Source organism: Aquarana catesbeiana, linkage group LG03 (assembly GCF_042186555.1).
Source record: "Aquarana catesbeiana isolate 2022-GZ linkage group LG03, ASM4218655v1, whole genome shotgun sequence".
In the NCBI taxonomy this organism is placed as follows: domain Eukaryota; kingdom Metazoa; phylum Chordata; class Amphibia; order Anura; family Ranidae; genus Aquarana; species Aquarana catesbeiana.
Window position 1 is genome coordinate 492,682,271 of NC_133326.1, and position 14,066 is coordinate 492,696,336.

At 43.3% G+C, this 14,066-nt stretch overlaps 1 protein-coding gene across 1 annotated transcript in view; it reads right to left on the reverse strand.

Moving 5' to 3' along the window:
• Positions 1-14,066, reverse strand: part of MGAT4B (alpha-1,3-mannosyl-glycoprotein 4-beta-N-acetylglucosaminyltransferase B) — a 992,488-nt gene that overhangs the window by 141,506 nt on the left and 836,916 nt on the right. The window lies entirely within an intron of this gene.

Consider the following 14,066-nt stretch of genomic DNA (forward strand, 5'->3'; position numbering starts at 1 on the left):
TAGACAACAAACTTATTTTAAGAGAAGTAGGGCAATAAAAATGTATTGAACTGCATCTGGACAAAACATGGTGTTTTAGTGGCCGAACGAACAATGTTTCCTACAAACGAATAATGTGTCCATGAGCATAAAAGTTGCCATTTTAAAATGTACAACAGTAAAGAAAAGCACATGGAGCAGCACGAACGTAATAAAAATAAAGAATAGGAACACAGGACAACTACTTACTTTTTTGCAGCACTCTCCTGATCCTTCTATACTGATCGTGCTCCCTGATTTTGAGGTCCGACCACCGCTTCCTCAGTTGATCCTTGGATTGCCATACCCCAAAATTCTTCTGCAGACTCTTCACAACTTTCGCCATGATCTTGGCCTTTCTAACATTTGGGTTTGGGTAAGGTCCATGCTTCCCGTCATAGTTGGCCCTCTTCAATATGTCGACCATCTCCATCATCTCTACAAAGGACATCTTTGAGGCCTTAAATCTTCTCCTCCTGGATCGTGACATTTCTGGCTCCGGGCTTTCCTCCTCCTCCATGTAATTATCCATGTGCTCTCCCACTGCGCCGAAAGAGAAGGGGTGGGAAATAGACTAGAAAGAACATCAGGGGCGGACGGAGTTTCACGCATGCGCAGTGTATATAAAGCGTAACACGCAAGTATCGTATGTACGAGCGGAGGAAGGAGTATCGGAAGCGCCGATCGTGATAACGAAGGTAACATTGGGCCTATACTGCTTATAGATTGAGGCATATATTGGGACAAGATTAGGAGAATTTAACATGACATTAGGGTTTGTCTTGTGTATTGCAGATAAAATGGATGGCTTCAATGATCACAACTTCCTCCCCCTGTTCATAGACAAGTACAAGGAGCTGCCCTGTCTGTGGCAGGTCAAACATCTGCAGTATAATCATAAACAAAAGAGGCAGACAGTGCTGAAGAAACTGCTGGAGTTGGTGAAGCCGGTGGTCCCCACGGCAACCATCCCCTATTTAAAAGCCAAAATTGGTGGCCTGAGGAGCACTTATCTTAGGGAGCGCAAGAAGGTCCAAGATTCCCAGAGATCAGGAGCTGCAGCAGATGACATTTATGTCCCCAGGCTCTGGTACTATGAGAGACTGCGATTTCTGACAGACCAGACTGAAGTCAGGGAATCCCTCTCAACCCTACCTTCCACTCTTTCTTCCGCCCTATCTTCCACCCCAGCTGAGGCTTCCGATGTCCAACCTGGGACTTCCAGCCAGGAAGAAGTGGAGGAGCCCAACTTGAGCCAGGTATAGCATTGTTCTACAGATTTCTGGTCAATAAATAAATTATGTTTACTAGATTTTAATATTGATTACTAATTGATGATTTAATAAAGTGTTTTACATATCAATAGACAGTAGTGGGCAAAAATAATTGGGACAAGAATGAAAAATGCTGGGCTCAGAATGATAGTCTGTTATATTTGTTAACATTCAATTTGCAACAGTCATGAGATGAAAATTGTGTGTGATTGATGAAGAAAAAACTAAAACTATGTCCCTTTTTCAGGAAGACCTAAGCCAGGAGGAGGCTGTGGAATGTGGCAGCCAGGAGGAGGCTGTGGAATGTGGCAGCCAGGAGGAGGCAGGGGTTAGTGGCAGCCAGGAGGAGGCAGGGGTTAGTGGCAGCCAGGAGGAGGCGGGGATAAGTGGCAGCCAGGAGGAGGCGGGGGTAAGTGGCAGCCAGGAGGTGGTCGGGCCCAGTAGGAGCCTCACAGAATCCCAGGTTCCTCCCTTCTGCCTTCAAAAACAAAAGGCCCAGGAAGAGGAGTAACGTGGAGGATTCAGCACTCAGGCTGATTCAGGAGGCTTTTGCGTCCCTCAGAGCCACCCCCACTCGTGAAGAGGCCTTTGCCTGCATGGCTGCCACCAAACTGCAGGACATGCAGGTGGGCCAACGCCTCATGTGTGAGGACATCCTTTATAAAATATTAACTAAGGGGGTGAGGGGGGAAATCACACCCAACCTGTGTGAGTTGCCTCATCCTCCTCCTCCTGCCACAACTCCAACACCACAGACACAGCGTGGAAGGAAGAGTGGAAGGAAGACAAGAAAGTGATGGCCTGGGTTCAGTCTGGTCTAACAAAAGATGCAGGCTCTTGTATGACCACAGCCCCTGGGGACATGTATGTCATCTGCTGCTATTCATGATCTCTTGGACTTCTGGACCAAATTGTACTCCCTTATATATGGACTCCTCAGGCCACCAATTTTGCATTAAAGTAATTGATGTGTGCTCTCTGGGCCAAAGGCTTCAACAATTTCTGCTGTTTCTCCAGCGTTGCCTCCCTCTTTCTTTGGTTAGGACCCCTTAATAATTTTTTTTTTTTTAAATAATACTCGCCTATGTGTGTTTTCCTTCAAAAAGGACAGTTTGTTTGTGAGGAGGCAGGTACATTTCAAAAATACAATGTGAAATTAACAAGAGACACCAACCAATCTCCTTGAGATTAAAGAATACAAGATAATAATGGTGTTGTGGTAACTTGACACACAAAACACACCCAAAACTATTCTGGAGTTAAAAAAAAAATAAAAAAAAAAAAAAATTACAGGAGATCAGTATTTAAAAAACTAAAAAATAATAATACAAACTCTAAAAACATAAAAACAACTATTTTTTTCGGGAGATGTGACAAATCAAAATATTATATTCATGAAATCACGACAAATAATAAAGAAAGAAGTTTGTGAGAAGCCTGTGTGAATATGAGCAGCAAAACAACTTCATTCTTCTAGCATTATAAAGAAGAGAGTGCGCTGCATTAAACAATTTAAAACATTGCAGCTTGACGAAAGTGCTATATCCATTACGAACGCTAATTTTACCAGACCGAGCAGTTTCCTCTCGGATTTTATTCTGAGTATTTGTGGCACCTTGTGCGTTGGAATTGTACACACACGGTCAGAATTTACGCAAATGGATTTTGTTGTCGGAAAATTTTATAGCCTGCTCTCAAACTTTGTGTGTCGGATGGAGCCCACACACGGTCGGAATTTATGACAACAAGCTCCGATTGCACATTTTCCGTCGGAAAATCTGACCATGTGTACAGGGCAAAAGAGTTTGATTTGATACTTATTGAATAATATGGGGATGCATCAACATCAAATACTGTAGCACTAGCAGTACTGACATTAAGGCGAACCATCAATAAATATATGCTTTTGTTAAGAAACCCAAACAGCATGAATGGACATTAACCTTGGTGATTATTTTTACCCCAATCAGGGAAAAGCCAGTAAAATAAGGGTTGTAAAACTGAAGCTTTAAAGCAGCAGTAAAATGACAGCAGACTGGGGAAGTTTTTGTTTCCAAAGAAAAGTGTTGGTGTGTGTGGGAAACATTGGTCCACTGTTTATGTGCTCTACCTAGGGAGATCGTGGCGTAACTATAACCTTCACAGCCCCGGTGCAAGAAACCATGAAGGGTCCCCTGGAGGGGCCCTTCCCTCCGAGCCCGGTGTAGGTATGCAAAGGGCACAGTCGCAGGTGCAACTTTTGTGACCCTGGTAGTTTCGCCACTGGTGTCAATAGTTTTTTATTTTATTTTATGTTTTTACCATTTTTTAAAAATGTTTACTATATTTTTATATTATTTACAATTTTTTTTGGGACCCCCGTTTGGGTGCTTTGGTGAGATATTAGAGACATTAGACATTTTTGTTGCCAGTGGTTTAGACATTAATGGCTGTGTGTTGAGTTATTTTGAGGGGACAGCAAATTTACACAATACAAGCTGTACACTCACTACTTTACATTGTAGCAAAGTGTCATTTCTTCAGTGCTGTCACATGAAAAGATATAATAAAATATTTACAAAAATGTGAGGGGTGAGATACTGTATGTGCTCCAACTTGGGAGGCTCTCAAAATTATAGCGTTAGGACTGCAGTACACTGGGGTGCCGTGACAAGGCAACTGTAGCTTACGCATATATTTGCAAATGTGTGCAAACTAAACCCCCTGTTTTTAATGTGAACTGTTACACAGGATCAATTTGGTTTGTTCCAAGCTGGCTGGTGAGTGAGTTGGGAATTTTTGTTTGTTTGACGTGGGAAACATTGGTCCACCGTGTCTTTTCCATTCTGACCACATGCAATTATAGCAAACTAGTGAGCATATGTATATGGTACACAAAATCATTTTGACCACACTTAGTTCTTTTGTCAAGTAAAATAAAATTATTTATGTTACATACTATGTTATATTATTTCACACAGACTATATTATTAAGTGTGAAAGTTATTGAGTCTAAACACTATATTAGAAAATTAATAAATCCTGATGTATTGACAGCATCTCTCATTTCCCCCCAAATGACCCTTTTTTAGAAAGTAGACAGTCCAAGATATTTAGCAAGAGTCATAGTGTGTTTTTTGAAGTTGTAATTTTTTTGTAACTTTTTTGTAAAATTAAGAAGTTAAATAAAATGTGTTGTTTTAACAAAGTTTTCATATTAAGTTATTTCTCACATTGGCATACTTATAATTACACCCCAAAACACATTCTGCTACTCCCCTCAAATATAAGGAAACCACATGCGTGAGACTTTTTCACACCCTAGTCCAAAATCCAAGAAGCACCTTTGGGCATTCAAGGAGCATTAATTACTGTACTCCTCTAATTTCCTGACTACCTATCATACGTCCCTGAAGTGCCAGGACAGGACAAACACCCACAAAATTACCAAGTTTTGGAAATCAAATACTCTAAGGTATTTTCTACGAGGCATTATGAGTCTTTTGAAGACATTTTTTGCCACAAGGTTTTTGAAACACTGAACGAAAATGAAAGTCGTCAATTGAATAATATATTTCTCACACAGTATAAGCATATTTAGAATTACACCCCAAAACACATTGCTACTCCTCCCGAGTTTGGGGATACCACAAACGTGAGACTTTTTCAGTGTTTGGACTGATTATGTACCAGACTTTGTATCATGTGTATCACACAAATTAACCAATTGTATCAAAAACAGTGTATTGCAATGGTCACTTCTATACGAGTGGTCAGGTAATATAGGTTAGTGTAGCATCACTTATAGCAGTCCCCATTTCTATAAGCCATGCAAGCCTAGCCTACTGGTACATGGCTGCCCCAGGAATGCCATGTTCACTGGCCAGGAAGTATAGGAGGCTGAATAAAAGAAGAACACAAGTTCATTTAGTTCTAGTACTGCAGGGGATGGCTGGGACTGGTGTCTCTCAGGAACATAGTAAGATGTGCAGATGAGTCAGTTTAAATGACAGGCATAGACCTGGTCAGCAAACAAAGCATCAGTCCAGGCAGCAGGCAGAAACCTGGTAATAACACAGGCCAGGGTCAGTACAGGCAGCAGGCAGAGGCAACACTGCACTGGTGTGGTGGTGATCAGGAACACTATTGCTGGCTGCACTGGTCTGGTGACAGTGGGACTTGTGTAGCAGCAATCATGGTGGTATGAATGTGGTAAGATGTGGTAAGAATTATTCCCCCTGATCACGACCTGCTGATCACAACCTATTCAAGTGAATGGGGGTGCTCATGGGGAGTCCAACGGGGTTAAAGTAGGCCGTGAGGAGGAAATACAACACATTCTCACTGCTTATCAAATACTTTCTGAAGAGTGTTCTGTGTTCTCTCTTCAGAGAGCATCACAAAAGTGCATGCATCTTATGGTGACACTATGACTGGTGTGGTGGTGATCAGAGATGCTGCGATTGGTGTGGCAGTAATCAGGGTACTGTGACTAGTGCGGTGATGATTAGGGATACTGTGACTGGTGCGGCCATGATCAGGGAAACTGTGCCTGGTGTGGCCATGGTCAGGGACACTGTGACCGGTGTGGCTATGATCAGGAACACTGTGCCTGGTGTGGCCGTGATCAGGGATACTGTGATTGGTGTGGCTGTGATAAGGGATACTGTGACTGGTGCGGTGATGATTAGGGACACTGACTGACGTGGCAGTGAATAGGGACATTGTACTGTTAGGGCTATGATCGGAGACAATGGCGGGTGGCACTGACATACAGTGATATCAGAGCAGTCAGCCATTGTACATGATCACCCCAACAGCAGTACAAGGTCACTGCAGTTACAATGCTCTTGCTCTGCTGACATTATGTACATTTTTATTTACATTTTTTTCATACGGTTATTTTTACACTGATTGCTTACTAAATTCTGCTTACCATTGGCTGCATTTATACTGCCTTTGTTTATTACTGAGATCACAGTAGTAAACAAAGGCTGGATGAATGAAATGATTGATTAAACTAGACAGCGCTTGCCTCACCCCACCTCTATCTAATGGAAACTATAAACTTAATCAATAAGTATGTTGTTACACTGATAAATATCAAGATAACAATCAATCTGAGTGAAAAATATAAATTGATGAGCATATTACATAAAAAACATATAAAAATAGTGACTTGAATTATACAAACAAAAGTGACACGTGATAATATGTGCAAATACAGCTGAAAAATTGCTTGGTGCTCCGTGCTCCAAAGGTGACTATAATTCCACCACTGTGTGGTTCCGCACTCACCAAATGGGTTGGACTCCTCTGCCTTATGGCAGAAAGAGTAAGCCTGGTTTCACACATGTGCGGTGCGAATTGAAGCTCAGGTTTCACTGGGGAGATAACAATCTCCTGTTCAACGGATTCATTGCGTTTTTGCTCAGGATTAGAGAGCAGGGAGAGGGGGAGGGAGGGGGGGGAGAGGGGGAGGTGTAGTGAGGAGAAAGAGAAAATCCTTGTTCAGAACGCAATGCATCTGCGAATCAGATGCGTTCCCATAGGAGATAATAGGCTTGTAGTTCGCACCGCAATGCCCAAAAAACGCACACGTTTTTTGTGCAATGCGCAGTGCGAATGCAACGCACATATGTGAACCAGATACATTCATATGAATGTATTTTAAAATGTCCTGCGAATTAGATGCGGTGTAAGCCGCATCTAATTCGCATAGGTGTGAACCCGGGCTCAACTGTGCTTAAGGTCTCTTAGGGGGGGACCTATCCCTCAGCGGTTTTCACCAGACACTTCCGCTGTGATGGCTGGCCTCCAATGGTGGCGCTCAAAATCCAGGGTATGCAGGCATAGAATATACAAACAGAGGTCTCCTCAGAGTAAGATCCTTTAAAAAACTTTATTCAGCATAGGCATCTTATGGGTAAAATTTCTTTTAAAAAAGTTTTTTTAAATTTTTATTTTCATTTTTACTTATTATTTTCAGTTTTTCATTTTTTCTATTTTTGCATTAGTTTATTCATAGTAAACGATACACACTAGTATTTACCATAAGTTGTTGCTCGTTGGATTAAACAGAATGTATTCACAACACCAGTATTATGTAATAACATTACAGGGGGTCCCCGACTTACGAACATCCGAGTTGCGAACAACTCCTACTTACGAACGGGGCCCGAATGACATCACTGCCAGCCGAATCTTCCTCTCCTTGCTTGACTGAGCCGTTCCTCCGTTCCTGGCCTGCCCATCCACAGGCCTGGTAAGGTCCAGTGGCCTGCCAGGCCGCTAAAACTGCCCCTCGTGGCCGCGGCCTAGTGCGGCCTAGTGAAGCCTCCAGGATCCCCCGTCTTTCCTGTGCCGCTGCCCCGCCGAGGTGCACTGCGGCCGGCCGGCCGGCCTGCCCGGACTCGGATCACAGACACTGCTGCTGTCTCCATCCATCCATCTCCCTGCTGTGCCATCACACATCAACACATCGGCTCCCCTCTCTCTGGTGTCTCCTGTCCCTGCTGCCATGTAAACTGTAAGAGGGGAGAGCTGTGCTGTGCTGTGCTGTGGAAAACTAACACAGTGCTGGGACTCCTGTTTTGGAGGTGACAGGGTCAAAAAAGAGAACCTGTCACCTCCAATTGCTATCACACAGGGAATTGTTTTCTCCTGTGTGATAGCAATAAAGTTTAAATGAAAAAAAATTGATAAAATAAAAAAAAATAAGAAATACAGTAATAATTAAATTAATAAAATAAAAAAGAAGTAATTAAAAAAGTAAATAATAAGAAAAATAATATTAAAAATAAGAAAATTATACAAAAATAAATAAAAGACTGGATTTGCACTGAAAAAAAGGTACTGTTCCGACTTACAAACAAATTCGACTTAAGAACAAACCTACAGTCCCTATCTTGTTCGTAACCCGGGGTCCCCCTGTACTTAACACAAGGTGTCCTTGTTGGACACAATACAACGTATTCATAGCATAACAGGGGGATAATAAATCACTCTGCTATTCATTCCAAGGGATGAACTTCCTGGTAGTGTATTCTAATTAGACACAGGGGGAGTAGATTAGTCTGTTATGATCACCCTATATAATGGACTGGAACGCAAAGGAACTTCCTGCTTTTGATAATGGCGCACCTTGATGACGAAACGCGTGAAGCCTGAAGTTTCGATACGTCATTTGTGGCACGGACGTTGGAACATGCTCTCGTCTGCAGACAGCGTTGTTCAACAGACACAGACAGCTGCACGGGGACTTTTTCACTAGAGCTGTTAAAAACAACTTTTTTAAAAGAAATTTTACCCATAAGATGCCTATGCTGAATAAAGGTTTTTTAAAGGATCTTACACTATGAGGAGACCTCTATTTGTATATTCCATGCCTGCGTACCCTGGATTTTGAGCGTCACCATTGGAGGCCAGCCATCACAGCGGAAGTGCCCGGTGAAAACCACTGAGGGATAGGTCCCCCCCTAAGAGACCATAAGGCAGAGGAGTCCAACCCATCTGGTGAGTGCGGAACCACACAGTGGTGGAATTATAGTCACTTTTGGAGCGCGGCGCACCAAGCACTTTTTTCAGCAGTATTTGCACATATCACAAGTCACTTTACATTGTATAATTCAAGTCACTATTTTTATATTTTTTTATGTAATTTTTTCATCAATTTATATTTGTCACTCAGTCACAATTGTTATCTTGATATTTACCAGTGTAACCACATACTTATTGATTAAGTTTATAGTTCCTATTAGATAGAGGTGGGTTGAGGCAAGCACTGTCTAGTTAAATCAATCAACCCATTTGTTCCCCCTTGCAAGGGGACAGTATATACAGCAACACCACACTACCAAGGCACGAGTGTCACTTAATTCACTGGATAAATGAAAGTCTTTGGTTACTACTACTACTACTGTGGATTAGCCTTGTACCCCAATATGTGATCCACTGTGTCTGAGGGACACAGCTATCACAGATTGCGCTACTCTGTGGTGAGAACAGGAGGATGTACCAGTACTCCTCCCTAAACAACGAAGCTCCAGTTTGGCCGTATATGTATAGTGGCCTGGTGGATGATAATTAATCTTAAGGAATGGGTTATATGCTGCACCTTCAGGTGACTGGACACTGGCAAAGCCACTCAAAGCTTTAGACACTTCCTCATATAACCCCTTCCACTACTGTGATCCTCAGTTTTGTAGCAAGCAATAAAAGGCCAAAAAACGGGGAGTGTCCTGTACTCTACTCCAATTCCAGAAACGTAAAAAAAATCTAATTTTCTCTCTCGTACAGTACAAGACACAGGTCTTTATTCATTACAAATGGAATGTCCCAAAGCAGTAAATAAGGGGAGGGTGGTAAATAATAGGCAAAAAAAATCAAAACATAGCCAACAGACCCTCATGAAAAAAGAAAGGCCTAATAAGGACAAGCTGGGATTAAACTATGGTCTGAAAAACATGAACTGAAAGGGGCAACAGCTGAAGCCTAAACATCCACTCAGTAAAACTTAACAAAAGTATGCACAGAAGAACAGATAGCAGCCTTACAAAGCTGCACAACAGGAGCCAGATACTGAAACAACCCAGATGTGGCAACTGATCTAGTAGAATTAGCCTTAAATCGGGAAGGGGGGCATTTGAAAAAATAGGTTCTAGAAATGATCTGGCAAGTCCACCTTGCAATAATCATGGCCACATGAGGCAAAACAAAGGAGGAATAGAGGACTGCCTCCTTTGGACCTTTAGGAGAAGGGCCATAGGGAGGGCAACACAATATCCTAATTTGTTACCAGACACTAGCTTTGGTAAAAAGGAATCATTTGGACACAAAACCACTTTGTCCCAATAACACACCCAAAAGGGTTCTTTACAGGACAGGGCAGACGGCTCAGAAACCCGTCAGGTGGACATAATATCCACCAAGTGGCTTTTGTAGGAGTCACCAGAGTGTCTTTTACCAGCACTAGAGGATCCATTGTTCTGGACACAAAGCTGTTCAGTTTCCTGGATGCCAGGAGGTCCACATCCAGAGACTTCCCAACGGTGACGTATCTCCCTGAACAGCCCCCCGGGTGTAGCAACCATTCAGTAAGTCTGCCTGGCAGTTTTCAACCCTCAGAACATGCATGGGGGATATGACCAGAACATGTATCTCTGCCCAATGTAAGATCAGATCTGCCTCCCTCTAAGCTGCATGACTTCTTATGCCATCTTGGCGGCTTATGTAAGCCACTGTTGTGGTATTGTTGGACTGTACTCTGACTGGAAGACTTCTCAGAAGGTCTGTCCACCATCAAAGGGAGAGACAAATCGCCCCTTTGCTACAGGATGTTGATTGGAAGGCAAGCGGATTCCAGGTCCCTTGTGCTGTGGCTGTCCCCAGCACTCCTCCCCAACCTGATAGGATGGCATCCATGGAAAGAATGGGTTTAATGGGAAGAATGATTGGCCCAGTTCCAGGGATGGACTTGACATCAACCACATTACAGAAATCTGGGCCCTGGAAGACAGGTACATACTGTAGGATGACCCAGTGACAGGGGAGACCTGTTCAAGGCCAACAGAATGTTGTACTGCAGGGGTCTGGAATGCCACTGAGCATACGGGATTTGAACTAAGCTACTAAGACAACCAGGACCCTTAGAGAAACTCTCAATGAGGGATTCATATTTGACTCAAGGACCTGAGCGTGCTCCCATAGGCAGATAAGTTTCTCCTATGGAAGGAACACCCTGTTCTGGATCGTATCCAGTACCAATCCCAGGTATTCCAGAACCAATTTATGTAGGGTAAGGTTCCAACCGAAGTTCTGGAAAATCTGAATTGTCCAATGGAGGTTCTACTTTAGGGCAAGAGCTGACCTCTTTTGCAAATGCAGATCATCCAGGTATCCTAAAACATGAATCCCTTTGGACTGCAACAAAGCCAACACCAAAGCCAATACTTTTGTAAAAACTGGGGGGACCATGACTAAGCTGAAGGGGAGAACCACAAACTGAAAATGGTTGTCCTCCACTGCAAAGTGAAGAAAACATTGATGTGGAGGGAAAATCTGTAAGTATGCATCCTTGATATTGATGGCTCCATCCATATATGACGCCAAGAAATCTCCTGGCTGAAGGTGTTATGATCTCACAGATTCCAACCGGAGCTTTGTAACTTTCGGAAAAGGCTTTAACGATTTGAGGTTCAGAGTGGGTCTGAACTCTCCATTTGGTTTGGGAACCAAAAACAGGTTCAAGTAGAACCCCTGGTACCTCTCTTCCACAGGGACCTGTATCGCAACTCCCTGAGTCTGAAGTTGATATACAGATTTTAGCTTATTCGCTCTGCTCTGAGGACACAAAGGCACATTTGACAGCTAAAAACAAAGTGAAGGCCAGTTCTGAAATTCCAGTTTGCAATTGGAGAAAATGACTTCCTGTACCCAGGACTCCGAGATCTCCTGGAACCAGATGTTTGCAAAGCCCAGCATATGGCACCCCTACATCAGGAAGAGGACTTTCAACAAGGTTTAGAGGGTCTCGAAGAACAAGACTTATGGCAAAGCCATAACTTTGGGTTAGCCTTGGACATAGAAGCTTTTGAGAAATGAAAGGACAATTTACTCTGTTGAGAAATTGTCGAGTAACTCCGCTTTCCAGAGGAGACCTTCTCTGCATTTGTATAAGCAGAAGTACAATACATGATAATTGACGAAGCGTCACTGATGCCGTCTACACAGTAGTGTAAGACTCCAGGAAACAAGTTAAACTAACCTTGGAAGGAAGGACTAATGTTTAATACCTCTGGGGTTCTTAGTCAAATGCCTGGACCATACCCTAAGTGTCTGACACATCACCATGGCAACTTCAATTGGTTGTGCGGTTGGACCAGATAGGGTTAGGGAAACCTTAAGCAAAGTCTCAAAGTGTTTATCTACAGGATCCCTGAAAGTAGGTAAGTCCTCAACTGGAAACGTTAGAGATTTCTTCAGGCATGAGATAAGCGGGTCTACATGGGGACAAAAAAAAACAAAGTGCTTAGAAGAACATAGACCTTTTCTGGATGCTTCCAATCCTCTTACAAAACATGCTTGACTAAGGCATGAACCAGAAAAGCCTTAGGAGTTTGTTTCTATTTTCTAGAGCCCATGCTGGTAATTTTGAGACCCACAGGCACCAGGGAGTCTGAAGGTATTTGTATCTTTCAGTTTTGGTGATAACATGGTGGAAGGACCTTCTTTCACAGATGAATCCTCATCATTTGAGGAAGAATCTGCCCAATGTCTGGGATTGTAGGAAGAGACCAGATGTCACTTGGACTGCACTTAGCCTTCCCTCTGTGCCAAGGTCCTCCATGCTATGGGGTACTAATATCTGCTATGAGTAGAGGATTCGCAGTGTTCAGTTTCCTGGATGTGCTTTCTTTTCTCCTCTGTCCAGCTTGCTATGGTAATTGGAACACTGTCTCTTGTGATCCAAAACCTTGAGCCTCAGAGAAGCTGATGATTTCTGCACGCCAGGAGCTTAAAATGTCTCTCCCAAGATGGCACTTTCCCCTCCTTGCCACTCACTGAGCATGCATTGGCACCATCTACCACAATGCAGAACAAGGTCTGTCTAGGAAATTGGGCTAGACCTTCTTGTTAGCCATCTGGGGATAAGAAGGGGAGCAAAGTCCCCAATTACCCTGTTAGACATGCAAAAAACAGTTTTTAAAGTGTCATACCCGCTTACAACACATAAAAAATGGTTGCAGAGGACCCTCAGGTTACCTTCCCTCACTCTGGTCAGGCCCATTCCCCTTTCCACAGTGGGGGGATCTTCAAGGCCTGGGCTTTCACCTAGGTGGGCCGCTGCCTTTCGACCTGTATAGCACCCAGCAGCAAAGTATGCATTACACTCTAGGTGCACCTGGTTGAGTGCAGTCACAGCTTACAGGTCAGCCCCACTTCTTATCTTGATATGGGGTTTGGGTACAGTCAGTCTAGTACAAAAACCAGGAGGTAGTGATTTGAAGACAGTAGTCTACAGTTAGTAGTATCTTTGATAGAAAAAAACCCACTAAATCTATCCTCTCTCCACAGAGATGCATGCATTACCTGAGAACAATAGCAAAAAAACGACGATTACATGGTAGGAGGTGGTTATAGAAGGGACGGTCCTAAGTTTGAACACTGGCAAAGCCTCTTAAATCACCTTAAAGTGAAACTTTAGTCAGCGAATGAAGTCCTGATAGATGACTTCAGGCTGATCCCTTTTGCAGGTATAGCTATGTCAAACATTAAAAATAAGTGCCTATTTTGTTTAAAATTCAGTAATACACTGTCTCACCCTGCTCTGCACATGCTCAGTTGCTCTCCATTTTTAGGCACTACTGAGTTTGTAGAGGCCGATCTGCTGACATCCTTAGACCCCTTTCACACTGGCACCGCTCCGCGTTAGCGGTAAAGCGCCAATAGTGGGGCGCATTTAACCCCTACTAGAAAGGGTTAAATGTGCCCGAAAAGTGCATTCCAATGGGCAGGTGCGGTGGAGGAGCGGTGTATACACCGCTCCAAAAGATGCTGCTTGCAGGACTTTTTCTAATCTTCTGCAAGCGCACTGCTCCAGTGTGAAAGCACTCAGGCTCTCACACTGGGGCTGCAGGGGAGGCATTTTTCAGGCGCTATTTTTAGCCATTTAGCGCCTGAAAAACGCCTCCAGTGTGAAAGGGGTCTTAAAGTGGAATTAAACCCTCCTATCCTTTACAGCCAAGGAAGCTGCTTTAGTTTGATCTGCAACTGCCATGGTGCTGCACATGCGAT